Source organism: Copadichromis virginalis, linkage group LG5 (genome assembly GCF_057382275.1).
Source record: "Copadichromis virginalis isolate Kocher_CV1m ecotype Utaka linkage group LG5, C_Virginalis_male_GT1.1, whole genome shotgun sequence".
NCBI classification, from domain to species: Eukaryota; Metazoa; Chordata; class Actinopteri; order Cichliformes; family Cichlidae; genus Copadichromis; species Copadichromis virginalis.
The window spans coordinates 1,808,999-1,825,307 of NC_140622.1; the positions used below are offsets into that span (position 1 = coordinate 1,808,999).

Below are 16,309 nucleotides of genomic sequence, written 5' to 3' on the forward strand. Positions count from 1 at the left end.
CACTTCTGTACCATTGATTCATTAATGTTGAATTCTCTGGCAGCTGCTCTATTCCCATGTTGTTGCAGTATATTAATGACTAACCTCGTACTGTGGATGGATTATCTCAGTTGTTCTCCTGACTGAAGTTTGGTCCGTTTACAGCATCCTGCCATGCGATTGCATTTGTCTCTAACCATGAAGAACCTTCACGTTAACTTTTATAGGTGGAAAAGTGTTAGTGTTCGTCCTCCAGCTTCACTGTTTATGTTATGCTAACATAGCTGTGTCGCTAGCGATCACGTAGCACATCATTATATACCAGCTAGCCCAACTTCAGTAACCCTACAAACGTCACTGCTGTTTAGTTTCCTGTCTTCATTTATGCTGGAAGTGGTAGCAGAGCTGTACGTTTGATTTTTTTCAGAAATCTCTCAGTCAGAACATGCTATATCATGCTTAGGTAACTAGCGAAACTAGCGAGCTAACTTCCGCTAGCTTCCTGCTAACTTCTAACTCCGTTAAATGTAATAAATTTTGTTTTCATGGATGCCTGGAAGTTAGTTACACCTGGTAAAGCAGCAATGCTGATTGTTTTATTAAAGATGAAAGAATTTAGACAGTTTTTAACTCTAAGTGATGCTGCAGTGTTTGTTTGACCTGAACCATATGGAGTTTAGGACCCAGATTACTCCCAGATTTAAGAGCATCTTAGTCCGACAAATATGACAATAACCACGGCCGCTTGTATGTTCTGCAAAAAAATGTGCTTTGTTGTGTATCTGACGGACAAACACCAAGCCAGTTCCACATCACGGAAGTTGCACCATTTTTACAAACCAATTCTGGTTCATCTGTTTCACTCAACAATCGGCCATGTGCGTATGAAAACAAAGGCACTGCGCATGCACGTTTTACTCCCATTCTATCGCGATATTTCATTTTCCTATCGTTGCCTAACATTATACCGGTATTACCGTGAACGGTATAATATGGCCCAGCCCTAGTCAGAACAATGGTTCACTTTACTGTTGGTCAACGATGCTTTACTGAGCACACAAAGCACTCTAGAACACACAATCACACATTCACATTCAGTGCTTTACTCTGTTTTGACTGCAATCACTGCCACTCACTCTGATGGATGGACTGGGGCCAATCTGTGGTTCAGTATCTTGCTCAAAGACACTTCAGTAATACACAGCACAGAATGTAGCTATGTGTGTGTGTGTGTGTGTGTGTGTGTGTGTGTGTGTGTGTGTGTGTGTGTGTGTGTGTGTGTGAGACGACCAAAAATTTGCATGCTACTATACTTGTAGGGACCAACAGTCACTTTTGCAGATAAAAATGTGGTTTTAGGCGTGGTGTGACAGTTAGGTGATGTTAGGTTCAGGGTAAGGGTCTAGGGACAGTATCATGTCAATGTCCTAACTAATTAGTAAAAACAAAGGTGTGTGTGTGTAACTGTCTCCTCGTTTCACCGTCAGCAGTCGGAATCATCATTGAAACAACAAATATAAAGGCATTTAAAAACAAAAGCAAAAGGCAGATAACACTTTTGTGGACAAAAAATATCAGACATAACTGTATGAAATGATCACGTCTGCAGCTACGCAGCGTTCACACTGATATTGAGCACCAGGCTTACCCGAGCCTCGTCCCATGGAACAAGAAAGAATTCCTACAACAGGCTGCACTACAACATTCATTCACACAGGGTGCAAGCTTCCTATCGCACACAGGTTTCTGTTTTAAGGCTGATACTAGGCTGATTAATGTGAGGTGAGACTCCAAAATATGGAGTTATTGACAAAGATTGTAACCTTTGAAGCATTAGAATAACAGTTCAGCCACTAGTGTCTTACACACAGTTTCTTTTGAAATAGTAGTATTGCAGTACAGACTTGTCTTTGTGGAAAGTTGGTGATTAAATATCTGCCATTTATCCACATGATGTGACAGATTCTGAGTCACGCTGCTGTGGTTATTATCACTGTGATATTCTGGCCTTTGAGTGAAAAGATCAAGCTGTCTAACTACACAAACACACAGAAACAGTACAACATGAGTACCTCTGTCAGTGCAGCTCTTTTGTCCAGGTGTACAGCAGTGCTGGGTGACTACGCTGTCTCTCCATCTCCATCAATCCTTTAGCATCCAAAGGGAAAAAAGAGAGAAAACAAAGACTAAGCAACTGTCAGGCAAATACAGAGTAAGGCCACAAAGATAAAAGATGGCAGTATAAAAAATGGGGGCGATGCTGTACTCTACCCATGAATGTATTTGCTCCTTTCTGTCCCGTTCTCTCATTCTGTGTGAGGCTCACTGTTCCTCAGGCTTTCTCTCTGTGTTACACACTGATGCCCCATCTGTCGCCGCCCCCTCTCATTCCCATCCCACCTCATACATTATTAATGAGTTTCACACACATGCACACACACACACACACTTCTCTGTGCATGTAGTACAGCCGAGGAAGCCCCCTCAGTTAGTTCAGGCTTATCTGAATTTTCCTATAGAGATTGAAAATGTGACGTCATTCAGGGGTAAAACCACAAAGGATTCTGGGAACTCGTGGCAAGAGGTACTTTCAATTGAAATCAGTTACACAGCGATAAAAAGAAACACAAAAATGGCAAGAAGCTGTTGTGTTATTAACTGCAATAGCCGGTCACATGACAGCCACGGGAAGCCGACGGGTAAAGAGATCGGTTGTTATCGGATTACGTCGTTGAAGAGAAATTGTTCAGCCATGTTTCCGAAGTAACAAAGACGCGACTGGATTGCAGCCATTCAAAGACCAAATATAACGTCCCAGAACCCTCCAGCTCACAGGTTAGTCTGCTCCAAGCATTTACACAAAGGTCAGTCTGCTGTTGTAGTTAATGCGTCATTTTCATAACATAATTAGTGATATAGGTTACAAGCAAGTCTGGCGCTGAACAGAAATTGTCGCGCTATGCTCCTTTGTTTATTGTGCATAAATAGTGAATTGTCCTGACACAATATTGTGTTTCGCTTCTGTTATTATGGTACATTGACAAAAACATATACTTTTATTCACAGGATAAAACAGGTTTTTTGTATCACTAATTGTCCAGTGCGATTACAGCATACAATATTGTTGTCACTGCTACATTTCTGTGATGCTACCAGAAATTATTTCCATTACTAATTAATTACCGTTGAGCTCAAAGGTCCTATTAATAAACGGTTAAGGAATGTGTATCTATGACGACGATTTGTGAGACTGGTAAACTTATGATACGTACGATGGTCTTTCGTTCTACACGGTGCATTTCAAGGTCCTGCACCCATCCGTCGGTAAACTGTACCTGGGCTTGTTGCAGTGACCTGAAGTTACTAAACTTCATGAGTGTATGCACTCACTCCAAGAACCGTATGATTATAAATATGAGCGTGGTGAAAGTTGGGCAGCACGCTAACGTCTTTTGTCCACTCTGTGTGCTCGTAAGGATCTAACACTTTCACTGGTTTGATTTTTTTCCTCGTATCTTTGACTTTTCATCAAGTCTGTCTTTGTACGGACCGGCATTGTTCTCCTTTTGTTTTGTACATACCTTTTTGGGGGGCAAAGAAAAAGCAAGAATTTATTGGAACCGAAGAATGAACGTTTTGCGGTGCTGCAAATGCTTGCATTTGATGCAGTACTTGGATTGTTTTGCCACGAGTTCCCGGCATGCAATGCGCGAAAGTCACGTGGTCTGTCAATCTCTATTGATGAAGCACAGCTGGAAGCTGGGCCGCTCTACACTGGGGGCAGGGGCCCCCGTAAATCAAACTTTTAGAAGTTGAGAAATAAATAACCATTACCCACAAACTGAATATGGACAGGATTTACTACAGTGGCTGAAAAATCCACTGGAAAAGGCACAAATGAGATGGTTTCACCTCTCACTCACTCCGTTTGTGCGCAGGCTCACACAGCACTCGGCAGAGATCCCGCCCCCCAGCTCAACATCCAATCACTGTTGGTATGCAAATGAGCCGGTGTCAGGTTTCTCAGTAGGCAGGGCAGAGCAAACTGAAGCAGCAACTCTCTGTGGTCCAAATCACAGTGACTCGTGAGATGATTAACAAGTGAAAATCCATCTGCAGGCAGTGGGAGAGCAGTCCACTGTTGTGTTTCCCTCTGTGAGCCCGTAGGCTGTAGAGACACAAAGCCCCGCCCAGCTTTCAACAGTTTCCTCGTTTCATATTCTGATGTAATCACAGCGATTTCACTACAGCTAGTTCACCCCCAGCTTCCAGCAGCTCACAAAGGTCCAGCCCCCTGTCGTCGCATCGGGTTACATCATTTGGTGATCGCAGCCCATGAATCAGATCTTTATTGTCACTGTTAGCAGTTTGGCATCTCTCCATCGGCAGGATGTAAGTTTTTACATTCAGATTCTTTTAAGACAAGAGAAGAAGATGAACTAGACTTAAGAGGTACCTACACAGGGAATGTATGTAACACACCACAACATAATTATCTGCACAAATAAGATACGTACAAGTTATATCCATTGTAAACAGACGAGCTTAAAATAAGACAACTTACGGGAAAGTAACAGTAATCTAATTACTTTTTTGCAATTGTAATCCCTTGCTTGTTACATGAAAAAAGTAATCAGGTTACAGAGATGTGTTCCTTGTAATGCGTTCCTGCCCCTCTCTGTTGTTTTATTTTTCAGTTGCACCCCTGAGGGAATCGATTCTAGCTTGGATAACGTGATATCGAATTATATTCAATTAATATCAATTAATTTTGCCCGAAACGCCAGAATCTCAGGATAAACCTCACAAAATTTCAACAACCACCAAACAGCTAAAACAGTAAATGAGAGCAGGAACACGGATTCTGCACAGAGACTCAGTGACATGTGGCTTTCTGACCGACGGCACGGACACGGTCGGGGCTGAAAGCGACAGCTCGCTGATGCTGATGCGTCGGCGGCTCCACGCTTTGTGTTTACGTCCTTTTGGCGCTGATTCTGAAGCTGCAGGTTTGATCTCTCTCCAAACAATATTGACTGAACCAGCAGCAAAAGAAGATCCAAACTACGCTTCACGTAAACATCGTCATGAATTCCCTCTTAGCTTTGCTGTTTTGCTTCCACCTTCTCTCTCTCTGTACTTCAAGAACAGTTTCCCAAATCAAATTTAAACACTTTAAAATTATGCAAAATGCATTACTGCAAAACGCTCAGCTGTGTCTGTAATCAAACCTCTGCCACTTTGCTCTGCTTCACATGAGATGCATCAGGTAACGTTCAAGTGTTGATTAATGGTTTTCTTTAGTTTTTGATGTACTGCAGAATATTTTTATAAAATCCAGACCAGGAAAATCACCTTCATGTTTTTCTGTTTTATCCTCAGTCACTTTGACACAAAGGCCTCTGCTGTGATGCTCACACCTTTGATAAAGTCTCACAAGTGTCAGCTTTCTTTTTATAGATACAAAAATATGGAAATGTGCTGATACGTGATCAAAATTATAATATTTCTGACTGAGGCAAAATTTCCCCGATTCAAATCGAATCAAATCGAACAATACCCAGCCCTAGTCACGAGCCTTGTGTGCCTTGGGGTGGGACACCCAACATGGCCAGGTCTTAAGGTGTAATCCAATTACATGACAAAAACAGTTCTCCAGAGCAGCAGCATTTAGAAAGTCGGCAAGTGTTTGTGAGTATTTATTCACTTTAAATATAGTTAACATTATAGTTAGCAAATATCCACAACTCCAGCTAATGTTGAAGCAAAACAAGAAAACCACTGAATCTAATATGTGAGCTTGGAACATGAGAAGAAGAACGCTGTGAAGTGGTGCTGCAGCTAATGATGAGAGACCACAGAGGAGGAGGAGGAGGGATGGGGCTGGGCAAAAGAGAAGAAGACCCCAAACCCCCCACCCTCCAACAGAGTTTAAACTGACCTGAGGGCTGTGCGTGTGTGTGTGTGTGTGTGTGTGTGTGTTTGGCCTCCTGACCTCAGCCTCTATTTTCAGCCCTCGCCTGTCTGCTGCCACACCCCCAGAAAAATCAATGAGCTCCCATCCAAACGGCTGCTGGCTGTGACATGACCCTCACATATCATTAAACAGATGCCCTGAGAACAGCGGAGCATCCTTTCCCCCATCGCTGCTTCTTAAGCAGCCAACCAGCCTCGAGCTGTTTCTGATGCTTTTAGCAAAAACATCCAATCACAGACTCTTAGCTCCTGTGCTGAGAAAACCAGACCTGATGGTGCCTGAGGAGCTGAACCCAACCAGACTCCGGTCACTCTGTGCCACGGTGAGGGGAGTGCACACACAAAAAAGTATTTAGTCAGCCACCGATTGTGCAAGTTCCCCCACCTAAAATGATGACAGAGGTCAGTAATTTGCACCAGAGGTACACTTCAACTGTGAGAGACAGAATGTGAAAAAAAAAATCCATGAATCCACATGGTAGGATTTGTAAAGAATTTATTGGTAAATCAGGGTGGAAAATAAGTATTTGGTCAATAACAAAAGTACAACTCAATACTTTGTAACATAACCTTTGTTGGCAATAACAGAGGTCAAACGTTTACTATAGGTCTTTACCAGGTTTGCACACACAGTAGCTGGTATTTTGGCCCATTCCTCCATGCAGATCTTCTCGAGAGCAGTGATGTTTTGGGGCTGTCGCCGAGCAACACGGACTTTCAACTCCCGCCACAGATTTTCTATGGGGTTGAGGTCTGGAGACTGGCTAGGCCACTCCAGGACTTTCAAATGCTTCTTACGGAGCCACTCCTTTGTTGCCCGGGCGGTGTGTTTTGGATCATTGTCATGTTGGAAGACCCAGCCTCGTTTCATCTTCAAAGTTCTCACTGATGGAAGGAGGTTTTGGCTCAAAATCTCACGATACATGGCCCCATTCATTCTGTCCTTAACACGGATCAGTCGTCTGTCCCCTTGGCAGAAAAACAGCCCCATAGCATGATGTTTCCACCCCCATGCTTCACAGTAGGTATGGTGTTCTTGGGATGCAACTCAGTATTCTTCGTCCTCCAAACACGACGAGTTGAGTTTATACCAAAAAGTTCTACTTTGGTTTCATCTGACCACATGACATTCTCCCAATCCTCTGCTGTATCATCCATGTGCTCTCTGGCAAACTTCAGACGGGCCTGGACATGCACTGGCTTCAGCAGCGGAACACGTCTGGCACTGCGGGATTTGATTCCCTGCCGTTGTAGTGTGTTACTGATGGTGACCTTTGTTACTTTGGTCCCAGCTCTCTGCAGGTCATTCACCAGGTCCCCCCGTGTGGTTCTGGGATCTTTGCTCACCGTTCTCATGATCATTTTGACCCCACGGGATGAGATCTTGCGTGGAGCCCCAGATGGAGGGAGATTATCAGTGGTCTTGTATGTCTTCCATTTTCTGATGATTGCTCCCACAGTTGATTTTTTCACACCAAGCTGCTTGCCTATTGTAGATTCACTCTTCCCAGTCTGGTGCAGGTCTACAATACTTTTCCTGGTGTCCTTCGAAAGCTCTTTGGTCTTGGCCATGGCGGAGTTTGGAGTCTGACTGTTTGAGGCTGTGGACAGGTGTCTTTTATACAGATGATGAGTTCAAACAGGTGCCATTCATACAGGTAACGAGTGGGGGACAGAAAAGCTTCTTACAGAAGACGTTACAGGTCTGTGAGAGCCAGAGATTTTCCTTGTTTGAGGTGACCAAATACTTAATACTTATATCTGGAACAAACTCCCAGAAAGCCTCAGATCAGCTGAAACACTCAGTTTATTTAAATCCAGGTTGAAGACTCACCTGTTCTCAGCTGCATTTGAATAAAGCACCAAATCTACGCTTTTAAGCTTAAATTTCAAAACTTACATTAACTACTGATCTTATCTATTTCTGATCTTATCTGTTTTGTTTGTTTGTTTGTTTGTTTGTTTGTTTGTTTGTTTGTTTGTTTGTTTGTTTGTTTGTTTGTTTGTTAAGTGGGTTTAGAGCTCTGGGTAGCTCCCCAGCTGGGTCTAGAGAGTATTTTAAATTCAGGGAATTTAAAATAGAAAGTAGCTCGTCCACAGAAGGACTGGTAGCTCCCCTTACGATAAGGGTTCAGATCGCGCGAACAGGTGTGAAATGTGTGTGTTTAGTTAGTTTGTTTGTTTGCTTGTTTTAATCAATTTTAAATCATACTTTTTATTTGTTTTTGTTTCTAATGTCTCTGTAAAGCACTTTGAATCACCTTGTTGTTGAATTGTGCTATACAAATAAACTTGCCTTGCCTTATTTTCCACCCTGATTTACCAATAAATTCTTTACAAATCCTACCATGTGGATTCATGGATTTTGTTTTCACATTCTGTCTCTCACAGTTGAAGTGTACCTCTGGTGCAAATTACTGACCTCTGTCATCATTTTAGGTGGGGGAACTTGCACAATCGGTGGCTGACTAAATACTTTTTTGCCCCACTGTATATATAAAATTGAATTGAATTGAACATGCACACGCCCTCGGGGCACACTCTGTTGTATTGTTTTTTCCTGATTGTGATTGGCCTGTTGAACCTGCAGCCCGACCATGGTAGTAGACTGGCTCACCCACCTTTTGCTCTTTCTCAGAAATCCTGTTTCCACATCTACTCCCCAGTTACTTGGCTGAAGTTTGCTCGTTGTTCCTCGGGGAACTCTCCTGTTCTACACTATGGTCGAGTTGGAACTCACCCAGGATTTTTGTTTTGCAGTCACAGTGAGTCTTTGTGGAAACCTGTTACTCAGCTGCCTGCCCACTCTCCATCCTGCCTCTTTTGTCTTCACTGGATCCCCCTCATCCTCAGCCTTCTCAGTTGCCTGCTGGCCCTCACTAATAACCTGTCTCTGTCTGAATGTTCATCATGGAAATGTTTCCTGCACAGATACTCACTGGTGTGCAGAGATATGTTTGTAGTTAGTTCCAACACTCAGCACATGGAACCAGGTTATTAGCTGTATGTGAGTCAGGGAGAGCACACGTCCACTTCACACTGTGAGCTTTGAGGTCTCTGACAGTATCGGTTAATGTGTACCTGCCAAGGCAATTATCTGCTGGTTACAGAATATACAGAATATCTCTACCTGTCTCTGTTATCAATGAAATGTACCAGGGTTATTTTTTTTATTAAAGAATCTCTCTCCTTCACGATGCATACAAAAGCTACTCTTCATCAGTTTTCATGTCTGTTACTGATATTTGAAAAAAAAAAGGTCCTGGTTAAACAAAGCGCTGTATAAATGTTGTAGGTTTTATTTCTTTATCATAAAAAGGTGAAAAGAGCCTGACAGTATAGTTTACAACTCCAGTTCAACAACGCTGGCATGATGTGACAGCAGAATATGATCAGACTCATCTCTGGACTCTTGAGGACAGTAACAGACTGAACTACAGTAAATTAATACAATACATTAATAATGGATTGGATTTATATAGCGCTTTTCAAGGCACCCAAAGCGCTTTACAATGCCACTATTCATTCACTCTCGCATTCACACACTGGTGGAGGCAGCTACAGGTGTAGCCACAGCTGCCCTGGGGCAGACTGACAGAAGCCAGGCTGCCATATCGCACCATCGGCCCCTCTGGCCAACACCAGTAGGCAGTAGGGTAAAGTGTCTTGCCCAAGGACACAACGACCAGGACAGAGAGCCCAGGGATCGAACCGGCGACCTTCTGGTTACAGATGCGCTTCCCAACAACATTACTGTACAACAGACTCGTAGAAAGCCCTGAGCACGGTGCGACAGGTGTTTAAAGACTCCGCTGCCTCAGTACCCAGTCCAGTTTACCATCTGAGCGTGCTCTGAGGTGTCCTCCACAGCCCCTGGATTCAAACAGGAGTCGGAGGTTTCCTGGTCCTCCTAAAGTCCACAATCACTTCTTTGGTCTTTGCCACGCTGACCTGCAGGTGGTTCTGCTCGCACCACGTCACAAAGGAGTCCACCCCAGCCCCGATGATTTGAAAATCCCACAAACATATATTTCATTAGAACAAAGTGTTACAGCAGGCCACCCTGTATGGGTGAGGAGAATGTGGAGCTCTGGAACCAGAGAGCCTGAGCTCTGTGTGGTGGGTAACTCAGGAGGCAGAGCAGGTCATCGACCAATGGGAAGCTGGGTGGTGCTTGCTCATAGGGGTCATGTGATTGTTGGGTTTTCTCTGTATGTATTATTGTAGTCGACCTTACAATATAAAGCACCTTGAGGCGACTGTTGTTGTGACTTGGCGCCGTGTGAATAAAACTGAACAGTCTTATATTAACTCATACATTTTGCAAGTCAGACATTCTCTGAGATGTTGATGCATCTCAATCATCCAGGTAAGCAAATCTCCAAAAGTTGATCCTGTTCATCTGGACGCAGCGTTTTGTGGGAGAAACGTTTCGTCATCATCAGGTGACGTCGTCAGTCTCAGCTGACTGCAGGTTTCAATCTTATAAACAGCACATTTGCACAATGACTGAAACCAGCCCACTGAAGGAACGATGGGCTGGGAGTCTCAATCAGCCGAGACTGAGGAAGTCACCTGATGATGACGAAACCTTTCTCCCACAAAACGCTACGTCCAGATGAACAGGATCAACTTTTGGAGGTTCTGTGAGATTAGTGGCTCCAGTGTGCCGCTTTGCTTTGATCTCTTCCACAGCACGTCTTTCAATGAAGACCCAGCCCTGCTGAGAGGGATCTATGTGAAGATAGCATTCCTCCACCTTCTGCCATCAGTTCCCAGACATTTCTTTGTTAAAAGGAGTCTACACAGTGGTAAACATGGCTGTGTCCCAACTTCCCAATATTTGTCTCAGTTTAAACATTACTATTTTTCTGTGTTCTGTGAATAACAGATAAGAGTCATTGCATTCTGTTTTAGTAACATCAGGCCTCTTCAATGAGCTCTTTTCTTCATATAATAACCAGATACAGTGGGGCAAAAAAGTATTTAGTCAGCCACCGATTGTGCAAGTTCCCCCACTTAAAATGATGACAGAGGTCAGTAATTTGCACCAGAGGTACACTTCAACTGTGAGAGACAGAATGTGAAAAAAAATCCATGAATCCACATGGTAGGATTTGTAAAGAATTTATTCGTAAATTAGGGTGGAAAATAAGTATTTGGTCACCTCAAACAAGGAAAATCTCTGGCTCTCACAGACCTGTAACGTCTTCTGTAAGAAGCTTTTCTGTCCCCCACTCGTTACCTGTATGAATGGCACCTGTTTGAACTCATCATCTGTATAAAAGACACCTGTCCACAGCCTCAAACAGTCAGACTCCAAACTCCGCCATGGCCAAGACCAAAGAGCTTTCGAAGGACACCAGGAAAAGTATTGTAGACCTGCACCAGACTGGGAAGAGTGAATCTACAATAGGCAAGCAGCTTGGTGTGAAAAAACCAACTGTGGGAGCAATCATCAGAAAATGGAAGACATACAAGACCACTGATAATCTCCCTCGATCTGGGGCTCCACGCAAGATCTCATCCCGTGGGGTCAAAATGATCATGAGAACGGTGAGCAAAGATCCCAGAACCACACGGGGGGACCTGGTGAATGACCTGCAGAGAGCTGGGACCAAAGTAACAAAGGTCACCATCAGTAACACACTACAACGGCAGGGAATCAAATCCCGCAGTGCCAGACGTGTTCCGCTGCTGAAGCCAGTGCATGTCCAGGCCCGTCTGAAGTTTGCCAGAGAGCACATGGATGATACAGCAGAGGATTGGGAGAATGTCATGTGGTCAGATGAAACCAAAGTAGAACTTTTTGGTATAAACTCAACTCGTCATGTTTGGAGGAAGAAGAATACTGAGTTGCATCCCAAGAACACCATACCTACTGTGAAGCATGGGGGTGGAAACATCATGCTATGGGGCTGTTTTTCTGCCAAGGGGACAGGACGACTGATCCGTGTTAAGGACAGAATGAATGGGGCCATGTATCGTGAGATTTTGAGCCAAAACCTCCTTCCATCAGTGAGAACTTTGAAGATGAAACGAGGCTGGGTCTTCCAACATGACAACGATCCAAAACACACCGCCCGGGCAACAAAGGAGTGGCTCCGTAAGAAGCATTTGAAAGTCCTGGAGTGGCCTAGCCAGTCTCCAGACCTCAACCCCATAGAAAATCTGTGGCGGGAGTTGAAAGTCCGTGTTGCTCGGCGACAGCCCCAAAACATCACTGCTCTCGAGAAGATCTGCATGGAGGAATGGGCCAAAATACCAGCTACTGTGTGTGCAAACCTGGTAAAGACCTATAGTAAACGTTTGACCTCTGTTATTGCCAACAAAGGTTATGTTACAAAGTATTGAGTTGTATTTTTGTTATTGACCAAATACTTATTTTCCACCCTGATTTACCAATAAATTCTTTACAAATCCTACCATGTGGATTCATGGATTTTTTTTTCACATTCTGTCTCTCACAGTTGAAGTGTACCTCTGGTGCAAGTTACTGACCTCTGTCATCATTTTAGGTGGGGGAACTTGCACAATCGGTGGCTGACTAAATACTTTTTTGCCCCACTGTACAAGTGTGTCCTGCTGAAATGAATTACACTGAAATGGTTAATGTGTCTCTTCTAGCATTGCAGCACAGGAATTATCAATACAATCCAATTTTATTTTGATCACAGCAGTAGTCACCTCGAGGTGTTTTATATTAAAAGTCAAAGACAAACCCCAACAATCAAACGAGCCTCATGAGCAACAGAGGTCAGGAAACAACATAACAATGGCAAACAAAGTAATGTTTTCAATGCTTAAACAACGCAGAGACATTTTCATCTGAAAGAAAACAGCAGACAGCTCACCTACACATACAGTAAGGGTGTGCTGGGAACGCGGCCCAGGTCCGTGAGAGCTTCAGCTCTCACCTCCGGCAGCGCTTCGACTGCATTCCAAGGGAGACTGGGGTCATTGAGTCCAAATGGACCAGCGCCTCCATTGCTGAGGCTGCTGCACTGAGCTATGGCCGCAAGGTGGTTGGTTCCTGTTGTGGTATTGCTTGAACCAGCTGGTGGGCACCAGAGGTGAAGGGAGCCATCAGGCCGATGAGTGAGTCCTATCAGACTTGGTTAGCCTGTGGGACTTCTGAGATGTGGGAGAAGTTGATTTAGGCCGTGGAAAAAGACTTTCAGACTGCCTCAAAGTAAGTCTGGCAACCCATCAGGTGACTCAGGAGGGGAAAGGAGTGCTCTGTCATTGTCCACTCCAGGTGTAGTGTTGCTGACTAACTGAGGATACTGTCGGGTGGTGGAAGTACATGATGACCGCCTTATTGTCACTGACACGCCTTCCATAGAGGAAGCAGAGTCTAGGGAGAACTAGGGACAAGGGGGGTGACTCATGCATTACCGGGGGGGGGGGGGTCACCAAGTAGCTAACCAAGTCCTTGGTGGCAGGGCCCCTGGGGTGGATGGGGTTTGAGTTCCTGAAGGCTCTGGGCTGTCTGGGGCTCTGGCAGGCCTGCTGTTTGGCTGGTATGGGAGGATCGGCAGCTGATGCAGGTCAGCTGTGTCCTCCAGGCTATAAAAGCTGGCACAGGTGAACCGCTCTGTCTCTTCCACTCTACCTGATATCAGCCTGATATCAGCCTACTGGTGATCTTTACATCTTGGTTCGGCTATGTTTATTTTAAATGTAAAAATATTATGTTATATACAAGAAAATTAATTTATATATTAAAACAAACTTAAATATAAAATATTTAATGTTTGTACATTATTTTAAATTAAATATACAAATCATTTTATACTTAAGTAAACTTCTTGTGTGAACTCCCTTCTGGTCACCTACTTTGAGGCAGTTTGTGACAGTGCGCTCCAACTACAGAGGCGCCACCCTTCTCCTTCTATGCCAGGATGCTGGAAAGCAGCGTCTGTGTGCAAGGCTACACAGAGCCTGGCCTTTCTTATCAGTCGAGACAGGACACCAAGAAAGAATTTAACATTTTGAGTGGTCGGACAAGAGGACAGCTTTCTGCATCCGTCTTACAGCAGCAGCATTTCTACATGTTGTTCATGTTTTCTTTCTTTACCTGTGATTCAGTAAAAGGACCAGATGTTACAGTCCCTGATAATGCATTGCTTTAAATGGAGAGACTCTTTAGGGACGGCTGTTATGAGGAAACCCAGAAACGTTACCAGCAGCACACATCGTTGTGTGCCTCAACTTTCGTTCTTTTACCCGGGCTGATCTGCCGTTTTTCTTGGTTAGGTTTGGGGATTAGAGATCTGCTCTAAATGATTAAAATTTGGGCCACATCGTCAGTAGTGGACCTTGGATTCATCGGGTGTTTCGGCCATTATCACTAGACAGCTCGGATCTCAGCTGACCCTTCTCACCCTGGACACAGTCTGTTTGACCTGCTCCCCTCAGGCAGGAGGCTCCGGTCCATTCGCACCAGAACCTCTCGCCACAAGAACAGTTTCTTCCCCTCTGCTGTTGGTCACATGAACAATAAACGTACGACTGTTCCCACCACTAACACATGACCCTACGCTGTGTCACTGCATCATTCCATGTTTGGCACTGATCACCACCTGCACTCATGTATATATCTTTCTACGTAGCACTTTTAATTCTTATCCCTACTTTTATTTTTTCATGTCTATTTAAGTGCTATTTATAACAGCATGTTTGCACTGAAGCACCGCAGCAATTTCCTAATGTTGTAAACCTGCTCAACATTTGGCAATAAACCCCTTTCTGATTCTGATTCTGATTCTGATTCTAGACACCCTGATCCAAGGAGGCCCTGGCAGGGTTGATCAGGCCCTGGAGTCACTGGTTTATGTTAAATTGTTCTTTCTCCTGTTTAGTTTTCTACAGTTTATTCTATCTGTTCACTGTAACTGAGAAATGCTTCCTCTCTTTGTTCCCCTAATTTCCTTCGGCATTAATAAAGTATTCTGATTTCTGATCAACATTTGTGGAGCCTCAGACTTAAAGGTAAACTAGTTCTAAGCTCTGAGTGATTTATGACACACAACCCATCTAGCATACAATATTAACAACAGCTTTATTATATTTGTCTGTAGCCAAGTAATAATGTTTGGTTTGGAATTTCATCCTGTGTGCCAAGTCCTGCATCTGGGTCCGTTCTCTGCTTGCCACACGACTCTTTCATTGCTTTAACATGTTTAGTCTTTTTGTATTCTTGTGCGTTTTCAGTAGATCCCAGCAGCAGCAAACAGAAAAGGTGACAAATATGAGTGTTGGCAGTTAACAGAAAGTCATGATAGTCCAGAGAAAGGAAAGGTGAGGGGGCAGGGGGCGTACACAGCAGCCCAGACAAAGTGACAGCAGGCCATGGCATCAGTGCTGTTTGTCTTAAACACGTCTTCACTGATTGTCAAGTCAAATAAAGGCTGCCACACAGCAACCCTATTGTTAACACTCCAATGCTCCTCACCACCTCCTTAAGAAAAGCAGAGGCTGCCCCCTCCCTCTTAAACACACACACTTCAGTGCCAAACGTCTTTGTCTCCAGCAACAGGAGGTGCAGTCGTTTTGTTTTTCTCAGTTAATGGGTTGGTGGGGCCAGGAGGGCCAAGCAGAGGCAGGGATTACTCATTCAGCCTTTAAGCCTTCGCCCCACTTGCCTCTTTAAACACACAGACGTGCACAGAGGTGCACTGATTCTGGTGCTGGTTAGCTTCCACTCACGCATGTGAAGAAGCCACGTTTGTGTACAGTATGAGTACAACAACGTTTAAAATGTCTTCATCATGTTCAAACACACACAGCCATATGAGGTCCGGTCGTTTGAGACAATAGTTTCTGGTAGCAGCTGGTCAGCAGTAGCCTTAGGAGTCTCTCACACACACACACACATATGTAGGACGTTCCTGCATGTCTAATGACATGCTGAGACAACGCAAACACAGGGAAAACGACCTGACTGACCATCTGCAGCTCAGAGGCCATGTTAAGCATCTGTGTCTTACACAGGTTTACACATGAATGTGCAAAGGTACATATGGATTTGTCTCGGCTTGAGTTGTATTTCTGCAGACTTGTCTGTCCTTTAGTACCACTTTAATTTCTTCAAACGACCAAAACGTTAACCACAATTTAAACACAAGGTGCTTGATAACATGTGCCTACTGCATGGGTACGCTCAGATTCCACGCATGCAGCTGCATTATTGTAAAGAACAAAATCAAGCATATCACAAGTTCATTCTTTGTTTGTGCTGTTCTTGAACACATGGAAATTCTCCTTGTCTTTGTGTTGTACAACTCTGAAAAAGTATCTGCATTTTTATGTTATTTGCATATTTATCACACGTACATGTTTGTTGTTCCTT

At 44.0% G+C, this 16,309-nt stretch overlaps 1 protein-coding gene across 18 annotated transcripts in view; it reads right to left on the reverse strand.

Annotated features, from left to right (window-relative positions):
• The window catches only part of nfasca (neurofascin homolog (chicken) a), a 167,006-nt gene that overhangs the window by 118,248 nt on the left and 32,449 nt on the right, over positions 1-16,309 (reverse strand). For 14 of the 18 annotated variants that reach the window (XR_014920340.1, XR_014920341.1, XM_085455530.1 and 11 more), the window contains exons 1-2: positions 2,251-2,314; positions 2,052-2,127 (exon numbers count right to left, since the gene is read on the reverse strand). The gene's annotated coding sequence lies outside the window, so the exon portion shown is untranslated. Of the gene's footprint in view, positions 1-2,051; positions 2,128-2,250; positions 2,315-16,309 lie in introns of those variants that run through there. The other 4 variants (XM_085455543.1, XM_085455542.1, XM_085455527.1 and 1 more) reach the window with 1 other exon arrangement.